At 37.4% G+C, this 23,358-nt stretch overlaps 3 long non-coding RNA genes across 4 annotated transcripts; all 3 read right to left on the reverse strand.

Moving 5' to 3' along the window:
• Positions 1–279: 279 nt before the first annotated feature.
• Positions 280–1,393, reverse strand: LOC110926175. Its single transcript, XR_004872353.1, has 2 exons — positions 1,281–1,393; positions 280–828 (listed from the first exon to the last, which is right to left on the reverse strand). It is a non-coding gene; the product is annotated as an uncharacterized LOC110926175 (long non-coding RNA).
• Positions 1,394–1,447: 54 nt separating this feature from the next.
• Positions 1,448–4,786, reverse strand: LOC110924537. Of its 2 annotated transcripts, none has more exons than XR_004872352.1 (13): positions 4,659–4,786; positions 4,445–4,562; positions 4,265–4,347; positions 4,088–4,191; positions 3,856–3,923; positions 3,627–3,773; positions 3,187–3,498; positions 2,876–2,953; positions 2,564–2,783; positions 2,433–2,461; positions 1,898–1,975; positions 1,673–1,815; positions 1,448–1,559 (listed from the first exon to the last, which is right to left on the reverse strand). It is a non-coding gene; the product is annotated as an uncharacterized LOC110924537 (long non-coding RNA). The 2 variants fall into 2 exon arrangements; XR_002584348.2 differs by having other exon boundaries at positions 1,449–1,559; positions 3,187–3,288; positions 4,659–4,782.
• Positions 4,787–20,476: 15,690 nt separating this feature from the next.
• Positions 20,477–22,256, reverse strand: LOC110922391. The gene is made up of 4 exons (XR_002583129.2): positions 21,260–22,256; positions 21,025–21,181; positions 20,856–20,951; positions 20,477–20,661 (listed from the first exon to the last, which is right to left on the reverse strand). It is a non-coding gene; the product is annotated as an uncharacterized LOC110922391 (long non-coding RNA).
• Between the last annotated feature and the right edge of the window lie 1,102 nt (positions 22,257–23,358).

Genomic DNA, 23,358 nt, shown 5'->3' on the forward strand with positions numbered 1-23,358 from the left:
AAGTAATTCAACACGTGTAATAAAGGTTTTTAAAGATATATTGTTTTATTATTTAGTATGTAAAACCACATTTTTTTCCTAGTTGACAAATAAACAAATGTAAACAGACAATTAGGAAACAGTTATATCAAACAATCAACCTTCAACCCATAAAATTTTGACAGGATTTCAACCCTTTCAATTAAATAAAAAACAAAGAGGCAGTTAAACAATACATCTGGATTCAACAACAAAAACTAATTAATAAAAAAAAACAAAGAGGCAGTTAAACAATACAGATCCAAAAACCACAGTTATTTCAACATTTACAACCTTCTAAAGTTAAAAGCCATAGTTAAAAGTTACAAAAAAACCAAGAAATTTGGAAGAACTTATAACAATGCAAGAGGCAGGTGTAAAAAGCCGACAAAAAATATGAAACCTTGATGTGAGAGCCGAGAAACAACACAAGATCCAGATGCAAAGAGTCAATATATTCTGAAATCGAAGTAAAATAGAAGTTGTTAGGTTGATGTTTTGAAGGTTTAATTGATGCAAGATTTAAAAGTAGGATTTAGTTCAACTGAGATAAACTTACAATTTGAAAGTTTAATTCGTCTCAGTTGAGTGTTTGTAGAGTGTTGAGCTTGATGAAGTATTTGTAGAGACTAAAGCAAGCATGCTCTCTTTCAGACGACAGTAAAATCTTGCTTTACAGCTGTAGATGTAAAAGCAGTACGTCAGTTGAGTGTAGTTGAGGGTTTGTAGAGTGTTGAGCTTGATGAAGTATTTATAGAGACTGAAGCAAGCATGCTCTCTTTCAGACAACAGTAAAATCTTGCTTTACAGCTGTAGATGTAAAGCAGTACACGGTAAGTAGTAAAAAAAACAAAAAGGACAAAAGTCAAACAAAAGATCCTGACATGACTTGGTTTTTTGAAAAGGTTGAGATATATTAAAAGATATTATTCTAACTAAAGACTTATTAAGAATATCAAAAAAGTCTTTGGATTATAACTTGAAGTTGGATTCTAACTAAACCATTTGGTATTTGAAAGGGGTAATACTTCCAGCTATAAATTGCTTCTCTATTTAGTTGATCAACCTGAAAGGGGTAATACTTGACTGGTTTTAATTGTTTTCATAAAAAAAAACTTCTCTATTTGTAAATTATTGTTTTAGTAATAAAAATAATATTGTTAATGATAATTTTATTATTCCAAACCATCTTTTATTATTCAAAAAGTTTATTAAAAAGAGTTATCATTTGATGCAAGTGCAAAGCTGTTTAGAGTTTTTACCTGATTTTTTGTCGGTTTCGACTTGCGGCAGGTTGAATCGCCTAAGGTTTTCTATGCTTTTTAGGGGGAAAGTGGGTGCGTCTCTCCACAGGGCATACAAAACACAGGTTATTGGCGGAAGCCCGCCAAATTTAACATATAAAGTTTTTTTATATGTTAAATATGGCGGGCTGCCGCCAATAACCTGTGTTTTGTATGCCCTGGGAGAGAAGCACGCATGTCCCCCCTAAAATGCAAAGAAAACATCAGGGTTTGCTTGAGTTGCTGGTAGTTTTCCCACTGCATTTAGAAACCATAAATAACAATCTAAACTTTATGAATTCAAGTACAAAAATTGAGTTTAAGAACAAGAAATGAATTCAAGAACAAAAATTGAATTTCACAGTTCATACCTTCTGCTGCGTTTGCAGGCTTCTGCTACGGCTTCGACTTCTACTATGGTTCTTGCTTCTGCTGCAACTCCTGCTCGCCAACCGACAGCTTATGATTTCGAGCTTCGAGATACTTGTTAAGGCTGACAATGAACCGGAAGGCCCTGTCACAAGTAGAAATAAGTGAGCAAAATGAAAAGATTCCAACTGAAGACCGAAAACAATGGAATAATGAATAAATGTAACCTCTTTTGTGTAACCGGATAATCCGATCAGCTGCGAATCACGAACTCCTCGGTAGAAATTAGCAGAAATTATGGATTTCTACGTAAGAAAACTCACGGGTCAGTATATTATTACAAAACATTAAAAAAAACACAAAGGGTAAAACGGTAAAATCAAATATTTGGTATTAAATCTTTGAAAATCTATTACGGTTTACATATTGACACTTAAACTGTGATTAGTAGTGTTTCAATGAAAACATACTTTGTGATCTTTTATAACGTTATTGTACATGTATTCCCTTACATTTGTAGTGTAAAAGAGAACAAATAAGTAATAAGCTTTCTCAAATGTAAGCAAATGACTTTAAACTGAAGCTCAATGCTTAAAAGACTAAAATAATTTCAAATCAAGATTTAAATTAAAACAATACAAAAGCTCAAAATCTAAAAATTCCAAACTCGGTTGATTCCAAATCTATTTGCATTAATTCAAGCTAATATAACAGTATAAATAATAAAAAAAATATATATGGGGCGATGCTAACAAAAATTACCTCTAGATTGCTCAGCATCTTTACGGTTGCTGGATTAAAATAGAGCAACAAAAAATTATTATCAAATATTGTATAAAAGAAAATAAAGTTATGTTATCAGATATAAGGCTATTGATTATAGAACAAGCTACCTGCATAATGAACTTCAAGTACTTATTAATAGCATAGAGAAGTGCCGGAACAGCAAGAAGCACATTGTTCCTGGTCTCGCAGCCCGATCTCACACGATTTAGCAAGGTAGACTTAAAATACACACATCAACAGTGGCATTACTTATAAGCTCCTAGTTTGGACCCATATCATGTACCAGCACAACACGGGCCTATTCTTGGGATCCCGTATCGTCCCTCCCTATACATATACAAAAAAAAAAAGAAGTATCAAAATTTGAGAGCAGGTAAAACCGTAAAAGTAAATGTGAAATTTATCATAGGATTACTAACAGATGGATTATGTGGAGAAAATGCAGAAGCAATGGCTATGCGAAAATATATGGCATATGACTTGCGGATATGCTTCACCTGTAAAGCAAAAGACGCAAATATTAAAGCAATATATCTTAAACCTTGAGGATATGAAAGTTACTTTCTCATGAAAACTATCTGGTATTAATAAATGCTATTTAAATCGAGCAGCAATAAAAGAATTAACATTAAAATTTTCAATTTCCATTTTAATAAAAGTTCAACAAAGATTGAAATTAACAACATGCAAATTAATAATATTGATTATATCTTAGGAGTGAACATCATACCAGATTCAACTCATCAGAACCCTAGCCGTCATGCTGGAGGCGGCGACTATGGCATTTTGTCCCAGTTTTCGGATCCAATCCACCACATAACCTACAATATTCCTGCACCCAATAAATACAGAACATCAACGTAACTTCTGGACATTGACTTCTTAAGCTACATCTAAGACATGAATAATCATAATCAAACAAAAATAAGATATAAAGTCCTCCAGGAATGACAAAAACAACAGAACCCTAAAACCCCAAATCTTCCATTGCCGGAATCGATTGCCATCGCCGTGTCAAGTTCGACTCGCCGGAACCCCACCCCTGCGAATAAATTAGCTATGAATAAATGTAACCTCTTTTGTATAACCGGATAATCCGATCAGCTGCGAATCACGAACTCCTCGGTAGAAATTAGCAAGAATTATAGATTTCTGCGTAAGAAAACTCACGGGTCAGATTTCTGCGTAAGAAAACTCGTAGGAAGATAATGAGCTGGGCTCCTCAACAAGCAGTGCTAGCTCATCCTTCTATTGCTTGCTGTATGTGCCTCTCGACTTCTCGTTGTCCCTTGCTGCATTCCCAGCCAACTCCAATAACTGAGTTGTCGATCAAATTAAAATTAGATTAAGAAAACAAACAAAGAGATATGAAAAGAAGCCCTAAGTGAAGCTAAAAAACCTCAACAGCGAAGTACTCGAGAACGGCAGAAAGGTCAACAGGGGCTCCGACACCACCAAAATTAGAACCTTAAGAAATAAATATAAATAAAACTATACTTTAAATCAAATGAATGAAATGGAAATGGGTCAAAAGTAGTTCAAATAAATTGATACGCTGTTTCTAAAACATCTAGGTATAGTTGAATCACGAGTGAAACATATCAATATAGTCGATAATCAAGGATACGTACCTTATCGAACGTGAAACATCGAAAGCCGTCCATGTAGTCCATATCTATCCATATGACATCACACGGTATACCTTTATGACTTTATCTCTAAATGTTTTGGCAATCTATTGAAAATAACAAACATTTAAATGTGGTAACTTGAAATTCTTTTTATTTTAATAGTATATTTTAACGTACCTCACGGACACGCGCATTTGAGTTATAGCTCCAACGACACTGTTGATATCCTAATGACCACTTTGGTGGCATGAAAACGGTTCCTAAAATAATAACACCATTACCAGAGACGTCACCTTTAGTAAAAAGCACTATGACTATAATCATATATTCATATTTCATTCATAGTTCAGAAATTACCAATTGCGTGTGACAACGATGTCAAAACATTGGTTGCGGAAGCAAACGGACCAAACGTAATCACAGGATAAGGTGACGGGGCATTTAGCTTTGCTGTCGATTCTTTACGTAGATCAATCTGTTGAATATATTTAAAAAGTACACTTATATAATAGCTATAACAGCAAAATATTCAGAAAATAAAACAGTGAAATAAGCGAGATATATTAAGCACCTCGCAACGTTTTGTTGTATCAGCAAGAATTCCTAACGCGTCTCCGAGAGGAAGAATAGCTAAACCCAAGGATGTGACTAGTATAAGGATGTGGTTCCACTTTGTCAATACCCGACGCGACCCGAACCAAACAAAACAAGTCCAGTTATCAATTTATGAAAAATAAATAAATAATTGAAAAAAAAAGTAAAAACCAACCCTTTTTCCTGTTCTTTCAAGCTGTCCACTAACTTCCCCTGTTCCATAAAATGAGGTTCCTGCTGGAAGCTAATTACCATATTCATAACCTTAAATAAGATGCATAAACACAAAATCTAACAAAACAGAAGTTAGCATCAGCAGAGCAATCAAACCTAAAAACACCTTCTTCAAGAATCGGTTCATATACCATTTGACCAGGTTTGACCTTCATAGATGCTTTTCCACATCAGTTACTATGCTTTTCCGTAACCTGAAAAAGCATCAACAGTACACACATTTACAGAAAACAAAAACAGTAATCAATACAAAAATATATACTCTCTCCGTAGATCCATTCACAAAACATTAAGAAAAACACAAAACCAACATAGATCTGAAAGTACTATAACAGATCTGACAAAGATGTTTAAAAAAACTTAAAAGATCTAAAATTTAACAAACAAAAACGATAGATAGGGTAAAAAACGGTACCACTAAGGCTGAATTTGAAGGTTCTTGAACCAATCCGCAGTGTTCTCTCTTTCAACTGTATTCACATTTCTAGAAAACAAAAACCCTAATCAATACAAAAATATATACTCTCTCCATAGATCCATTCACAAAACATTAAGAAAAACACAAAACCAACACAGATCTGAAAGTACTATAACAGATCTGACAAAGATGTTTAAAAAAAACTTAAAAGATCTAAAATTTAACAAACAAAAACGATAGATAGGGTAAAAAACGGTACCACTAAGCGACTGTTGGAGTGGAGAAGGGGAGAAGACGGTGATGGCGACGACCGGTTCCATGGATGAAAGGTGGAGGAGCGGTGGAGGATCTAGGGTTTGTAGAGAAAGGTGGAGCGGCAGGATGGATAAAATGAATTTTGTGGTTTAGAATGAGTGATAGAATGTTTATATTGGATCCGTTAAAGTAAAACGGGTCAAGTTGATCCGGGTAAGATCCAAGAGGGTATCAGCTTGTGTTGAAAAGAATTTTTCAACACCTTTGTGCTTAACAGGTTGTACAATGGGCTTTAAAGACTTGTAAAGTGGCAAATGACCATTTCTGTCCTTCCTATATGCTTTATAAAGTAGTATAGATTAATAGGGGTGTTGCTAAATGCACCCCCTTTTTACTAAACGACCTCCTCCCTAAACTTTCACATTAATACTATTCAACCTTTTTTTTGTTTTTATAATATCTTTTTCGGTCTTTTTGTAATCTTATTTTTGTTATTACTTTTAATTGTATTTTGAAACGTTTTTTAACTTAAAACAAAAAGTGGTTTCTTATTAAAAAACAAATGTTTTAAATTGAAGTAAGTCAATTTAATTTAATTTGTTTTGCTTGATGTGTCCGTTTTAGTTTCAATTCTAAGACACTAACTGAACTCTTAGTTTAAAAAATTATTATACTACCTACTTATTTATTTATTCATTAACACACATGGTTTACTAAATAGATATAAACTAGTGATGTAAATGTTTTCTTTTGAAGAAAGGAAAAATATTTTCTATTTTTAATATATAGAACTGTTAAGCATTTTATAAAAATATTTTAAATATAATAATAGTATTATTAAAATAAAAGAGGTAAGACAACTAAACTATGAAATAAAAGAATAAAAGTGAGGTTTTGGGGTTAAATACATAAGATTAACGGGTTTTTTTTTTCAAAAAATATGTTTATCTTTTTTTTTCATAAAAAGCGTTAATTTTCAATTTGTAAAGCCTGTTTATGAATGAAAATATAATAAAATGCTAGTCAGAAAGTGTCTTTAAAACCAAGATTCGTTTTATTTAGAGAAAAAGGTTATAATTTTAATATTTAAAAATAATTGTTATGAAAAAAGAAAGATTAATAAAAAAACCTTATTATTTTTTTAGTACAAAAAACGTTTTTTTAACCTTTTGGGAAAAAAGACATTTTAAATATAATGGTTTGTATAGAGGTGAAACATGACAAGTTTTTAATATGATATTTTTAGAAAGGAAAGGAGGTATGAAAAGTAAAAATGGAGGTGCATTTAGCCAACCCCTACTTTTTTTTGAAGGTTAACTTTCATTGAAAACACAAAGGCACCCTATTCCAAGAAGGAATAGGAACCCGAAAACGAGTACATTTACATTACATTACAATTACACCATTTCTCCCAATCTAGATTTCCCCGACGCGCCCTGTATTTATACCAAAGAAAACCCAAAGCTTTGACGTCGGATATAATATCCGTCACTTTGACATCTTTATTTGAAAAAAAAAATCTTCTCGTTTTGTGTTTTCCATAGTCTCCAGCTCGTGATAATGATAATGCCTTGTAAAACAATCTTCTTTTCACCACTAATACCATAAAGCTCAAATTCCCGAACAATGTCTTTAACAGAAAACACAAACATCATAGGAACACGGCACCACAAAGAAATACCATGCCACACCCCCGCCGCGATAGCACATCCGGTTAGAATATGATCCATAGACTCTATACCATCATCACACAAGACGCACATATCATCATGACCATAATGTTCCTCTTTTGCAACACAATCTTAGTAGGAAGACGATCTAGAAAAGCTCGCCACATAAAAATATTGCATTTAGCCGGGACCCATTTACACCACTTAAATCCGAATCTCTCTTCATTACCTTTACCGCGAAGCCACCTTTTTTCCGAAGCAACCGAAAACTGATCAGATTTACTATCGTTCCAGCACCATTCATCCTTCCGCTCTGAAAAAGAAATCTCGGCCAATCGGTTTTCCAGGTCCTGTCGAAGATCCGCCTCCTCCAAAGAGTCAAGAGCCCTTTTCCAGCGCCACTTAATCACAATGCCTTGATCTGTACGTTCACACCGGTTGAAAACGAAACACTTCTTGTCTGTCTCCAATGCAAACAAACTCGGATAACAATCTTTTAAAGGAGCTTGGCAAATCCAAGGATCAAGCCAGAACCGAAGATCATTACCATCTCCCAGCCGGCCCTTTAACATGCTTAAAGCTCCCACCCCATCAACTTTGATCTTGCTACAATACGATACGATGTTCTTCCATACCCCGGATACACTATTATTAACCGGAAGAAAACCCCAATTTCGATCCGAGCCGTGAATAGATTCCACCACCTTGCACCATAAAGCTTTAGTCTCAGTAACATACCTCCAACACCACTTCAACAAAAGCGCCTTGTTACATTCATCAAGTCTAGCTAAACCTAGGCCGCCTTCTTCTCTATGAAGCGTAACTTTATCCCAATCAACCCAAGCCATTTTTCTCACCTCTTCAGACCCACCCCACAGAAAACTTCTCATGAATTGTTCAAGTCTATTAATGATACTAACCGGGGCCTTAAACAAGGATAAGTAATACGAAGGAAGACTATCCAGAACCGACTTTATCAAAGTGACCCGTCCACCAATAGAAATGCTATTCACCTTCCATTTGGATAAACGCTTTCTAAACGAATTCACCACTGGATCCCAATGACCAATTCTGTTCATGTTAGCGCCCACCATAATACCCAAGTACGAGAACGGTAGTGCACCGAAATTACACCCCAGTCTAGTTGCCATGTTCTCAACATCACCCTGTCGTCTCCCCACTCCGAATAAAACTGACTTATGGATATTTATTTTAAGACCATAACATAAATAAAATAACCGCAAAATCCTTTTCATATTAGAAAAATTGAACACCGACCACTCACCCATTAGCATACAGTCGTCTGCATAAAGGAGATGAGAGATAATCGCCCCCCCCCCCCTTGGAAGGCGAATACCGTCAAAAAAACCGCTCGAACAGGCTTTTTTAACCATATCTGAAAAAGCTTCCATAACAAGAACAAATAAAAACGGGGATAAAGGATCACCTTGGCGTATGCCCTTCTGACAAGAAAACTGAAATGTAGGCGAACCATTAATCAAGATAGACGCCTTAGAAGCGGAGACAATCCCTTTTATCCATTTGCACCAACTAGGAGAAAACCCCATCTGATCGAGTAATGACAGCAAAAAACCCCAGTTTACATTATCGTAAGCCTTTTCGAAGTCAACTTTGAACATGTTAGGTCCAAGGTTTTATGCTTATCTTTATTGTATTAATTTATGGATGTATTGGGTTTAGATTAGTTTTGGGCTTGGGCTAGGCCATGTGGGCCAATGCAGTAGATGCTCCTATATATAGTCTTGATTAGGTTATTGTAGTAGAGCTCTCCTTCACACTTGTAATCATGTAGCCCCAAATAGAGAGCCTTGTACCAGACAATCCTAGGGATTGTGTGCAAGGTTCTCGGAGATCGTACCAGACAGTCCTTGAGACTGTGTGCGATCTAAGCAGCGACACTGAGTTCTTTAATGAAAAATTTCTTTTTGTTATTGCCGGTTTGATCTTACATTCCGCGTTCGATCGAACCATTAAGTGATATCACGGGATTTTCAGGACTAACAAGTGGTATCAGAGCCATTGAAGCCTTTCAAAGGCTCGGTTTTGATATCGCTCGAAGAACAAGAAGAAGCTTTCCACAAGTGTCGGGGATGTGTGTTCGTAAAGGAAGAGATCTCGGTTCATAAGATCCGGTATTCATCCACAGATCTAAAGAGAGCTGAGTAGAGAGAGAAGGACACGAAGACCGGAGACCAGAATAACAGTGTTCAATGGTGAAGATGGTTGAACAGTGACCGGAGGTAATGACGACGGAGGTGGCAGAGTGGTGACGGTTAACCGGTGATCAGTTTTGCGGTGCTCGGGTTTCGTTATGATGGTGTGACGGAAATAAAGAAGATGGTGTTGGCTCGACGACAGCTGAACGGAGAAGATAAGTGTGGTGATCGGAGATGATAAAGGTAGTCGGATTTCAGTTCAATCGGAGGTTTGTGGTGGACGTTGAAGAAGGTGACCGGCGTTGATTGACGAAATTGAACGGTTAGTCGGAGACGTGGTGCTGTGGAGATGACGAAGATGATACGTCGCGGTGTTCGGTGGACGACGGTGGACGCCAGAGATAAAGGTGTCGAGGATGGTGGTTGCCGAAGGAGGGTGACGGTGGCCGGATATGATGAGTTTGTGTGCAGTCGCCGATGACGGTGATGATGCAGTCGCCGGGGAGGAAGAAGTATATGGGTTTTGGTTTTCAACGGCTGACGTCAGAGGGAATGTTCTTTTGACGGTTGCACATAATGTCACATCATGGAATTTAACAACCCTAATGATTGTTGACCGTTAGATGAAGGTGAATAATCAATGGTCAAAGATGAAGAATAATGTTGTGCAACTTTTGTGGGGCCAACTTTTGCAGCCGAGAACCTTCCAATATTTGTAATGGGTTGAAACATGCTGAACTCGGGTCCACTGGGTTGATTAATTTATTTTGAGCCAAATAGGAAGGAGCCCAGGTACGTGATATTAAAGCCCAAAAAAAAGCTCTCAAATATTTTATGACCCAGCTTCTAATATTGAAGCCTAACAGCTACAAATAGAAGCCATCTCATATTGCAACTTTGCCTACGGCAGTTGATGATGGAACAATTAGTATTGAGCCTGTTTGGATGGAGCAATGGTTTCTTTTTGGGCCATGCACATTATTAATGGGCTCTACTAATCATTGAATAATATTTGTTTGATTTTTGACGACTTACGTCAATCGACATATTGAGAATGTCTCGATTGGATGTTGAGCCTACATGAAGGATGACATTTGTTGATAAATTTCCGTTGGGCTAAGATACTATTGGGGCAAGGCTCGACAATTGATATTGGGTTAATAATATGCGCGGAGTTTGGTTCTGTTTGATGAGCTCAACATTTAAATTTTAGGGCTGTGTTTTTGCGCAACTTGAATACCAGACGGATCACTTTGAATCCGTGTGTTCTTGTTAGTGAATCGATACATTTGCATTCGAGATAACACGTCTAATCCGACATCATCCGAGACACACTTCAACTTATCCGAGACCTGATCCGAGCTACATCATTTTTCATCTGACATCGTCCGACATCCAAGATACTTGTGTATCATCCGAGATCGTCTAAACCGTAATGAAGATAGCATAAAACTAGGGGGAAATTGTTAGGTCCAAAGTTTTATACTTATCTTTATTGTATTAATTTATGGATGTATTGGGTTTAGATTAGTTTTGGGCTTGGGCTAGGCCATGTGGGCCAATGGGGTAGATGCTCCTATATATAGTCTTGATTAGGTTATTGTAGTAGAGCTCTCCTTCACACTTGTAATCATGTAGCCCCAAATAGAGAGCCTTGTACCAGACAATCCTAGGGATTGTGTGCAAGGTTCTCGGAGATCGTACCAGACAGTCCTTGAGACTGTGTGCGATCTAAGCAGCGACACTGAGTTCTTTAATGAAAAATTTCTTTTTGTTATTGCCGGTTTGATCTTACATTTCGCGTTCGATCGAACCGTTGAGTGATATCACAGGATTTTCAGGACTAACAGAACATAAATAATTCTCGGTATGTTTTCTTTGCCCAAGAAATAATTTCATTCGTGATCAACGGGCCATCCAATATATATCTACCAGAAAGAAACGCAGACTGGGACTCTGATACAACCAAGTCCATAACCCCTTTAATGCGATTAGCTAACACTTTGGAAACCACCTTAGTAATGCAACCAATTAAACTAATCGGCCGAAAATCTCCAAACTCGGTCGGTTCCACCTTCTTCGGTATCAAAGTAATAAATGATGAACCAGTTCCCGGGCTGAACTGACCAGAATCATAAAACTGCCTCAAAATGTCAACAAAGTCGGCCTCTAAAAGACTCCAAAACTTTTTAATGAATCGGAAATTAAACCCGTCTGGCCCTGGAGCTTTATCGTCTCCACAATTCCACACCGCCTCTTTAATCTCCTCAACCGTAAATGGAACAGAAATCTTCGCGGCAACATCACTAGGCAAACGTTTAAAATTGTCACAGGAAAACCGAGGACGCGTGTTTAGATTTTCAATGAAATTCTTTTTGAAAAAGCGCAAGGCCTCTCTTTTAACTATGTTCGGAGAAATCACCCACTCGCCATGTACCATCAAACCCAGAATACTATTCGCAACCCTCCTCTTATTAATTGCCCCGTGAAAGAACCTAGTGTTATCATCCCCGTCCGTTGCCCACTTACATCTCGCTTTTTGGCGAATATCCTTGTTTCTCAATCTTTCTAACTCGAACAGACGTCTCTTAATCTCTTGAAGCGACCATAACTCCTCTTCGCTTAATTCTTTAACCTCCATAGTAGGGATGAGATTTTTTACCGAAATACCGGTACCGTACCGGTACCATACCGGTACCGTACCGATGCCGTACCGTACCGATCATAAACGGTACCGGTATCGGTAATAGATTTATCAAAATTCGGTATCGGTAAAAAGCGGTATCGGTACCGGTATTTTTCGGTAAATACCGGTATTAATACCGAATTTAATAATCATCGGTAAAAAGCATGGAATCCATTGAAGTAAGTTAATTTTTTAATGGTTTGGTTGTAAATTATCAATATATCTTTTCTTATTTTTAGATTTTTAACATCTTTGTGTTTGGTTGTATAAGGAGACGACACTATTGTTGAAGAAACCCCTTTTGTCGAACTTGATGGTGACTCGAAATTGGTTAAAAGTCGAACCCGTGGATGTTTAATATGTTTACCTTTTTTTTACATTCATCTATATATTACTCTAGTTCAGTTAATAATGGATGGATAGGTTGCACATTATATTTTTTTAGGTAAAACAATGGATGGCACCAAAGCGGTACCAATGTGGTAAAGTACCGAAATACCGGTACCGATACGGTACCGTACCGGTACCGAATCTACAAATACGGTACGGTAATCGGTATCCACATTTCCTCAATTTCGGTAACAGTATTTACGGTATCGGTACCGGTACGGTACCGGTATCATATCGATCTCATCCCTACTCCATAGTTGCCTCTAGCTGATTTAATTCTTGATCCAGTGTTCTCTTTTCCTCCAACTCACGGCTCAAACAGGGCGTAAGAGTCTAAATTTTTTCATCAGCCGCTCATCCGGAGCTCCATCTACCCTTGCTTCATTTAAAATACCCGCAACCACCTCATAAAAATCATCTCTATCTAACCAAGAATTAAAAAAGCGGAATGGTTTCGGACCAAAGTTTCTTGATACAATCTTCAAAATAAGCGGCGAATGATCTGATTTATCTCTATACAAAACTCTTTATTCCGCGGATGGCCACTCCATAAAAAATCCCAATTAACTAGAATACGATCAATCCGACTTAACTTGTTCCCTGCGGCAAAAGTGAACTTCCTTCCACGTAACCCGTATTCATGGAGATTCGCCCTATCAATGAAGTCATTAAACTCTTAGAGTAGAAGACATATGAAACTTAGAATTTTTCCTTTCCGAACTATCCCTCACAGAGTTAAAATCTCCCGCAACCACCCAGTACCCCTCTGTCGTACTCATGCTTTGCTCAATATCATTCCAAACTACCCGCTTAGCTACCGATTGTTGAGGCGCATACACATTCATCAAACATGTCAACACCCCACTCCCCTTAATCGTACCAATAATAAGAAGAGTATTCTGCGACTTCTTAATAATCATATTTTAGGAGGTGTTTGAGTGTGGTTTTGATGATGATCGATTTGATAGCAATTACTAAATCCAGATAATTATTTGTTACCAGATGAAGAGATATATGATATGCTTGACGAAATTGGTTAGAATTAAGTTATAGCCGCAAACTATTGGTGTTAGTTGAAAGTGTGACTTATTAGGTAAGTTGTATCAAGTATTTAATGCAAGTACTTAATAGTAGATTCACATAAAAAAGCACACATAAAACCACAATGGTAATGTGATGGAGTGGTAAGGGAGAGATCTTGTGTTCCAAGTGACTCAAGTTCAATTTCTACCCCTAGCATTTAGTTTGTGCGGCATCTCGTGATGATGGGAGACTAGGCGAGTAGGCGGCGATCGCTAGTTTGATCCTTGAACTGAGCGGGTTTTACCTCACCGCACTGTCGTGCCTTCAGGCGAGTGTTCACGGGCTTCGGCCCTAGGTGAGGGTTTTCCCCGGTTCGGAAGGCGAGTGTATCCCGATGTGGTGAATTTCGCCAGTAGCCCATTTGAAGGATTCGTTGGCCGTTCAAAAAAAAAAAAAAAACCACAATGGTTGACATAATTAATTAAGGATAAAAGAGTAATTAGTTTTGCAATATTATAAGCTACTAAACCTCAACTTGTTTTATAGAAGGGAAGAATATTGGACATTTATTCTCCTGATTTATTGTTCCAAGAATAGTGCTCCACTATTATCGTTCCACAAATATTGCTCCATAATTTTTTCCTTCCTTTTTTTTATCTCCTATTATTGTGCATGGCTATTATTATTTAAAGGCCATCTATCTTATGTCTTTGTACTCATCTCTCGAAAGTTAACAGTAAAGCAAGAACCATAACAGTTTTGTTATGGTATCAGAGCGGTCTTTACGAAGATCCTCTGATTAAAACCAAACCCTGTCAATGGCCGGTGATAATGATAAATCAGCGGGCAAGACCAAAGAAGGAGGAATCAATCATGATTCTCCTTACTACCTCCATCCTTCTGATTACCCAAGGCAGATACACGTAAACGATGTGCTCACCGACGGGAACTACGCAGATTGGTCTCAGGAAATGCTCAACTTCCTGTTCGCCAAAAATAAGGTTGGCTTCATCAACGGCACGATCAAGAAACCGGAAGAAGAATCATCCGACTACATGCCCTGGATGAGATGTGATGCTATGATCAAAGGATGGTTACATACGGCTATGGAAAAAGAAATCAGAACCAGCGTAAAATACGCCATGACGGCTCAAGAAATCTGGGTCGATCTAAAGGAGCGGTTCGGGAAAGTTAGCGCACCTAGGGCGTATGAGTTAAAGCGATCACTCACGTCCACTAAACAAGAAGGAACGTCTGTCTCGGCTTATTATACGAAACTTCGCGGGATCTGGGATGAAATTCAAAGTGTTTTGCCGGTCCCAAAATGTAACTGCAGTGGTTGTGTTTGTGAAACAGGAAAGAAGCTTCAAGAACTAAAAGACAAGGAAAGACTTTTTGAGTTTTTACTTGGTCTGGACGCGGAGTTCGGGACTATTAGAACACAGATCCTCGCCATGAATCCTACGCCATCCCTTGGGAACGCTTACCACCTCGTGGCCGAGGATGAGCAGCAACGTGCCATTACAGGAACCGATAGGCCCTCGTCTCAATCGGTCGCCTTCCAAGCACATGTTCCTGCTAGGCGCGATCCTAATCAGCCCCAAAACCGTCCGAAACAGAAAGACGTAAAAAGGAGCAGCAGTGAACCGGTGGAACATTGTACCTTTTGTGGTAAAGATGGGCACAACAAGGATGGTTGTTTTAAACGCATAGGTTACCCGGAATGGTGGCCGGGAAAAGGTAAGCAGGACAAGCCCAAGCCGTTGGCAGCGTATGTTGAAGGAGAAAAGAGTCCAGTTGCAGGATTAAGCGATTCTCAATACCAACAATTTGTGAAGCTTTTCGGGAACAAAGATGGTGCTAGCACAGAAGAAAACGGACCCAAAGCAAATTTGGCAGGTAAAATGGATAAAGAAGGTAAATGGATAGTCGACTCGGGCGCTACCGAGCATATTACTTATGATGATTCCTTGCTTAAAAACAAAAGAAAAAGACAGTATGAGCCCCCCGTTACTATACCAAATGGTGAGGCTGTATCTGTCGAAGGAAGAGGAGATTGTGCTCTTCCGAGTGGGGCGGTAATTAGAGAAGTGCTTCATGTCCCAAAATTTAAATGCAACTTGCTTTCTGTTAGTAGATTGTCTAAAGAACTTCAATGTGCTATTACATTTTTTCCTGAATTTTGTACCATGCAGGACTTGTGTTCGAGGACATTGATTGGAGCGGGTGATTGCGAGGATGGTCTCTACAAGATAGGGATGTTTGAAACCAAGCGGCATGCTATGATGACTACTCAAAGTATGTGGCACAAGAGATTAGGTCACCCATCAAATTCTAAATTATGTCATTTAGATTTTTTCAAAAACACTTCTTTGGATAATAAGGTTTTTTGTGATTCATGTGCTAAAGCTAAGTTTGCAAGATTGCCGTTTCCAACTAGTGTTACTAAAACAAATGCTTGCTTTGAATTAATACATTGTGATATATGGGGCAAATATCGCACACCGTCTCTCACACGTGCAAACTACTTTTTAACGATAGTTGATGATTTTAGCCGTTCTGTTTGGGTTTTCCTTCTCAAACACAAAGATCAGGCAAGTATTTGCCTCGTAGATTTTCACAAGATGGTTAAAGTCCAATTTGAGAAGGATATCAAAAGAATAAGGTGTGACAATGGTGGGGAATTTGTTTCAAACAAAATGCTTGATTTTTATGCGAAGGAAGGGATTCTGCTAGAAACTTCCTGTCCACACACACCACAACAAAATGGTGTAGTGGAACGAAAACATCGGCACCTTTTAGAAACAGCACGCGCCTTAAAATTCGAGGCGAATCTACCCACAAAATTCTGGGGAGAATGTGTTTTAGCAGCAGCACATGTTATAAACCGTTTACCATCTGAAGTGATTGAGAATAAAACACCCTATGAAATTTTACACAACTCAAAACCCGACTATGATCATATGAAGGTTTTTGGTTGTCTAGCTTACTATAGGAGTGTTGAGACCAAAGGAGATAAGTTTGAAATGAGGGGGAGACCGGGTGTTTTTCTTGGGTATCCTCCCGGAACCAAAGGATACAAAGTGTATGATCTCCAACATGGCAAAATGGTGACCTCCAGAGATGTCAAATTTCTAGAAAATATTTTCCCTTTTGCTCGAGACATTACTGAGAAAGAAGAAATTTTTATTTTACCTCAAAGATGGGATATAGACAATGGTGGGCCAAATCAAACTCGGCCCAATGAAGCCCTCCCCACTTCTCTTATTTCCGAAAATGAGCCACAAAAACCTCACGATGGTCCAGATTTATCTGGGCCAAATGAAGACACCAATGGGCCTATCACATCCGGCCCAAACCAAGCTAACCAACATCAGCCCGACAACACCCATGAGCCACTAGAAAACAATCACGACCAGGATTCATCAAACACAAATGGGCCTGCCACATCCGGCCCAAACCAAACCCAGCCCGAAAACACCCATGAGCCCGTTTATGATGACCAACATGAAACAGGGTTTGAAACTACTAATGGAACACATGGGCCCACAAATGCTAGACCAATAAGAAGCAAATCACGACCTGCGCGACTTGATGGTTTTGAAATCAGCCTACCCCCATCGTTAGACCATACGCAATCATCGCTCCATCAAGACTCCTCCACGGTACATCCCTTAGCACATTTTATTTCTTATGATAAATTTACTAACACTCATAAAGCTTTCCTGACGGCCATTACCACAAATAATGAGCCTAAACATTTCAAGCAAGCTGTGAAAGATGTCAGGTGGATCGACGCCATGAAACAAGAGATCCAAGCTCTCGAAGAAAATGAGACTTGGTCTTTGGAAGAGCTACCAAAAGGAAAACGAGCGATTGATTCAAAATGGGTTTACAAGATCAAATACAAGCCAAATGGAGATGTTGAACGATACAAGGCACGTCTTGTGGCTAAAGGCTTCACACAGATGGAAGGGGTTGATTTCCACGAAACTTTTGCCCCAGTTGCGAAATTAGTAACGGTACGCACCCTTTTGACCGTGGCCGTGAAGCGTGATTGGCATATTCATCAACTTGATGTGAACAATGCATTTTTGCATGGCGACTTGCATGAAGATGTGTACATGAAGATTCCCCAAGGTTTTGGAAAACAAGATGACAATAGGGTATGTAAACTCAAGAAATCCTTGTACGGTCTCAAGCAAGCTTCAAGAAATTGGTATCAAAAGTTCACTCATTCTTTATTAGAAATTGGTTTCAAGCAAACTCCCGCCGATCATTCTCTCTTCATTTTCAAAGAAAACAAAACTTTTGTTGCTGCGCTCATTTATGTCGATGACGTTGTTCTTGTGGGAAATGACTCGAGCAAAATACAAACAACTAAGGCGTTTTTGGATAAGCGATTTAGCATCAAAGATCTTGGACCCTTAAAATATTTTCTTGGCATTGAGGTCGCCAAAACTAACGAAGGTATGGTTTTAAGTCAACGAAAATACACATTGGACATCCTTGAAGACGTTGGCATGACAGGTTGTAGACCAAGTTCTTTTCCCATGGAACAAAACTTGAAACTTGATATGTGCGACAAGGAACCTCGTGTCGATGCTAATCAGTACCGTAGATTGATCGGTAGACTTCTTTATTTGCAAGCTACGAGACCCGATATAGCTTATGCGGTGAACATTTTGAGTCAATTCGTCAGTGATCCTAGACAAACCCACATGGAGGCAGCTACTCGTGTCTTACGTTATTTGAAGGGAACTCCGGGACAAGGTATTCTCATTCCTAAACAAGGCGGGGCGAACCTCTTGGCTTATTGTGACTCCGATTGGTTGGGATGTCCAATGACTAGACGGTCCAGAACTGGTTATTTGCTTCTTCTTGGAGGAGCTCCTATTTCTTGGAGGACCAAAAAGCAGTCGGTTGTCTCTAAATCATCAGCAGAAGCTGAATATCGAGCCATGTCTAATGCTGTTAGTGAAATCTTGTGGATGCGGTGGCTTTTAAGCGAGCTTGACATGGCTCCTGTCGGACCGACCCAATTGTTTTGTGACAATCAAGCTGCTCGTCACATAGCGAATAACCCGGTTTTCCATGAACGTACCAAACACGTCGAAATGGACTGCTACTTTGTGAGGGAAAGAGTTGACTCTATGGAGATATGCCCCATGCCTATTGCCACCAACGATCAAATTGCTGACGTTCTTACAAAAGCCTTAGGGGCCAACTCTCTCCGCTTCCTGCTGTGCAAGTTGGGTGTTCGGAACCTTCACGCTCCAACTTGAGGGGGAGTATAGAAGGGAAGAATATTGGACATTTATTCTCCTGATTTATTGTTCCAAGAATAGTGCTCCACTATTATCGTTCCACAAATATTGCTCCATAATTTTTTCCTTCCTTTTTTTTATCTCCTATTATTGTGCATGGCTATTATTATTTAAAGGCCATCTATCTTATGTCTTTGTACTCATCTCTCGAAAGTTAACAGTAAAGCAAGAACCATAACAGTTTTGTTATGTTTTGATTAAGTAGGGTGTTTTGTTTTGTTTTTGTTTTTTTTTTAGTTAAATGCCATTATAGTTCATGTGGTTTGGGCTATTTTGTCAGTTTAGTCCAAAGGTTTCATTTTTAACCTGTGGGTCCAAAAAGGTTTTACAGTTGCCATTTTAGTCCACTTGGTTAACTTCATCCATTTTTTATGTTAACGAGAAGGCCAATTTGGTCATTTTGTATGTAATTCTGTTAACTAAAAGGGCAATTCAGCCATATAAAATGACCGAATTGGCCTTCTCGTTAACAGAAAAAATGGATGAAGTTAACCCAGTGGACTAAAATGGCAACTGTGAAACCTTTTTGGACCCACAAGTTAAAAATGAAACATTTGGACTAAACTGGCAAAATGTCCCAAACCACAGGGACTAAAATGGCATTTAACTCTTTTTTTTTAAATCGAAAATAAAGCCTAGTAAGTATCTGATAGCAATATCGACCCGATAGAAACGCCACAATTTAAAATTGTTATCCATTATTACAATCTGGTCAGAGATAGTCACATGTTTCGAGTTTGATAAACCGGTCGGCAACAACTTGGGTTAATCGGGTCAGAGCAGGGACCCATATTGGTTTTGAAATGGATCATGCAAAGTCATGCACAACCCACGTCCACATCACGTAGCAATAATCATTTTCTATTTTGCTTCCATGTATGGAGTAGTTAATTTAGTATACTTCATCTAGTAGTACTTTATGCATTTTTAGCAATACTTCATTTTCACTTTCCTTAAAGTTAGGGAATAGTTAGTGGTAGTTTTCCATTATTATGTATCTTCGCAACTATGAAGCACTGAGTTTTAGAATGAAAATCTTTGTATTAATTATCTCATATTTGTGGGTTAATTAATGGTCTATGCGAGCTCAACCGTGACGCGTTGCGTGGTGAACTTAGACACGATTCTCTAACTGTGGTGGTATATCTGTTTCTTCGGTTGGAAATCGCAGCCACTACTACAAAATAGAGCTTTAGACAGGGTGAAATGGGTTTTAAGACGGTGTTTTCAACACCGTCTTAAACTGCACTGGTTTAAAATCAAGTATTATTAGACGGTGTTCTATTTGAACACCGGCTTAAACTCAAGTCTTATTAGACGGTGTTCAATTTGAACACCGGCTTAAACTTTGTGAACCCCGTCTTTTAATATCAAAACATTTATTAAATCAAATACTTTTAACACCGTCTTATAAACTTAGTGAACCCCGTCTTTTAATACCATTAGTACCAACACCGTCTTATAAACTGCTGGAAAAAAAATCCATTTACTGAATACATATTTTCCAAAAATCCATTTGCTGGAAAAAAAATACACCAAAAATACATTTGCTGGAAAAAAAATACATCAACCAATGTAACATTTTCAAATCAAACCAAAACAATGCACATTCAAATCCAAAATAAACCCCACATCCAATTCGGAAATAAACCCGTCAAATTACAATCATTTGTGAATACATAACAAACTACACGTAAGCTAAACTAACGGAATACCTAACTCGCTAAAAAACTTCGGCATCAACGTCATCAACAAAACATCTATTTCATTATCCGTAGCCACTCTCGTGTCGTGCCACATCTAAAATAAAAGTAGACAGAAAGAGTTATTACAAATATTATAGAATAAATCTAAAGGCAAAGAGAAAAATCGATAACAACATCGGCAATAAAGCTATGTATATATTTACATGTTATATACATCTAAACCTTCTAAGTTTGAAAAAAAATAAACAAGTTAAGTAATAAATTGATAAACAAGTATATTTTACTTACTTCATCAGGAAATTGGTTTTGATACAAATTGACAAAGTCAAACATATGTTGGAGAACCATGTAGCCGCATTCTCATCCACCCTTTTGTTGCTTACACTGTAATAAATTAACAAATTATTATTTAAAAGTAACGAAAATCAAACAATTTAGAAATAGCAAACACACATACATCAACCATTGTGTAGTTGAACTCGGATCCTAAGGCGGTAGGAATTAGGCTTGAAAGACGACAGTTAGAAGCATTCTTTTCTCCGTTTATCTTTGTTGAATCCAAAATATAAACATGTCCCATGTGTTGGGCAATGATGAACAAAGACCAATGGTCGCTACAAAATTAGCGTTATAGAATAGTTAGGTGAATCATAGTAATAAAATAAAAGCAAGTTAACTAAAAAAAAACTTACTCAGCCAAATGCGGTGCAAGAATGAAATCTTTATCGACATGATGAGTCGCTAAACTGAAAATGTGATCTTCAACCTCTCTAGGATTTCTTTTGCACATATCACCTGTGATTGCGTTCACATTTAAAAAGGCGCATCGGTTGCGTTTTTAAGCCTCTGACTCCTTATAAAAGTACCTTAAAACAAGAATAAAATATATGGTGAAATTCTTGAATGAAGATGAAGAAGTTGTTATGAGGAAGCATTTCCCCTTAACTCCCCAAGTATGCATAAAACCGCAAACCCGTAGGAGTAGAGGAAATACCAACCGATCTTTTCTTAAATGACGTTTCGTTAAAATGTATACATATCCTAAATGAGATAGAATATTCAAAAAGCAGTCCCAAAACGGGACAATCCAAAATTTATCTCTATTAGATAAATTTTAGACGGGTAATTCTAAAGGGTTATCTAAATCTATATCTATACACCTATATGTAAATGTAAATATAAATAACATCTATATGTTAATAAAAATATAAATAACATCTAATTTATAAAATCACTTAAACTTTCACAACTAAGGTCATGTAAAACACACATCAACTTATAGACCCTTAAATTACTTGAGGTCCTCTTTAAACTTGTTGCCTTCCTAAAGTCAAAATACGTGTATCAGTTTATGCAAGTTTTCACATACAACTCAAACTTGTAACATATGGGTCAATTTAATTCATTACAACACACGAGTATATATAATTAGGATTAGTTATTAACAATACAACACTCGCGTTTGGTTTTATTCCACAGTTCTCCCCTTTTTACCTGTTGACCCGTCGGGTCGGTTCACCAAGAATTCACTAACCATGGTTTTCAATCCTATATTACAACAAGGTTAAAACTTAAACATACTTTATTACTATATATAAACTAATTTTTATATACAATGTACTAGTGATTTATCAAAACAAAGCAAGAAAAAATCAAATTTGAATTTTTAACAACATATAATTAAACATGATATAACTACTATTTATAAAACTAAAAAACATTAAATAACATATATAAAGAGAAAAAAAACTAACCTTGAAACTTAGGTTGTTAATGGTGAAATTCTTGAATGAAGATGAAGAAGTTGTTATGAGGAAGATGGAGAAGATGAAGAAGTTGTTATAAGGAAGATGAAAGGAAAGAGATAAGGTTTTGGTGGTTGATATTTGTCCGATCTTTTTTCAGTTTATAAGACGGTGTTCACAGACAACACCGTCTAAAGGATGCAGAAATTAGTTTATAAGACGGTGTTTAAGCATTAGACGGGGTTCATTGAATATTTATAAGACGGTGTTCAGAGACAACACCGTCTAAAGGTTGGAGAAATTAGTATAAGACGGTGTTTAAGCATTAGACGGTGTTCTTCTGAATTTTATTGAATATTTTATTTAAAAGAGCTATTGGTATTGGTTTTAAGACGGTGTTATTACTTTAACACCGTCTAAAAAAATCCTTGACACCGTCTAATGCTACCTTTTATAGTAGTGAGCCCTACGGTTTCGTTTGGTGGTGAATCTGTATCCAAATGAGTCGTAGTTCTATCTTTTCTTTTTATTGTTTAATTTGAACCGGTGATTCGGGTCTTACTCCTATCACTATCATTTTTTAGAGCTTACTTTTAACAAAGTAGAAGTTATAGTAAAATAATTTAGAAGGGGCGCATAAGTCATAACTTAAGCTATTTCTAGTGTACTTTAACAAAATCAAAGTTAAAACAAAATAGTTTAATAAGCTATTTCTGGTGTATAGGTTCTCATAAGTAATGGATGGAAAAGTGTTCTTGACGAGTCGAATAACAAGGCAAACGGCCATAGGCAATCTGGCTCAATATTTATGTAAAAACACATTATATTTGAGTAATTTACAAGTTTATTTAGGAAGTTAATTTATGTTTTCCATTTACTTTCGTGGCGTGAAATATGAACCGGCTGATATCGATAATATTTCAGTTTTTCGCTTAAAAAGTTTATTTTATCTGTTGTGCGTTCACTCTTCGTTAGTTTGGGTGCAAGATTATTTGATGGGTGATCGAGGGTTGTTCGATGTGGTAATTGGGTGCCGATACGATTCA

This window comes from Helianthus annuus, chromosome 11 (assembly GCF_002127325.2).
Source record: "Helianthus annuus cultivar XRQ/B chromosome 11, HanXRQr2.0-SUNRISE, whole genome shotgun sequence".
Taxonomy (NCBI): domain Eukaryota; kingdom Viridiplantae; phylum Streptophyta; class Magnoliopsida; order Asterales; family Asteraceae; genus Helianthus; species Helianthus annuus.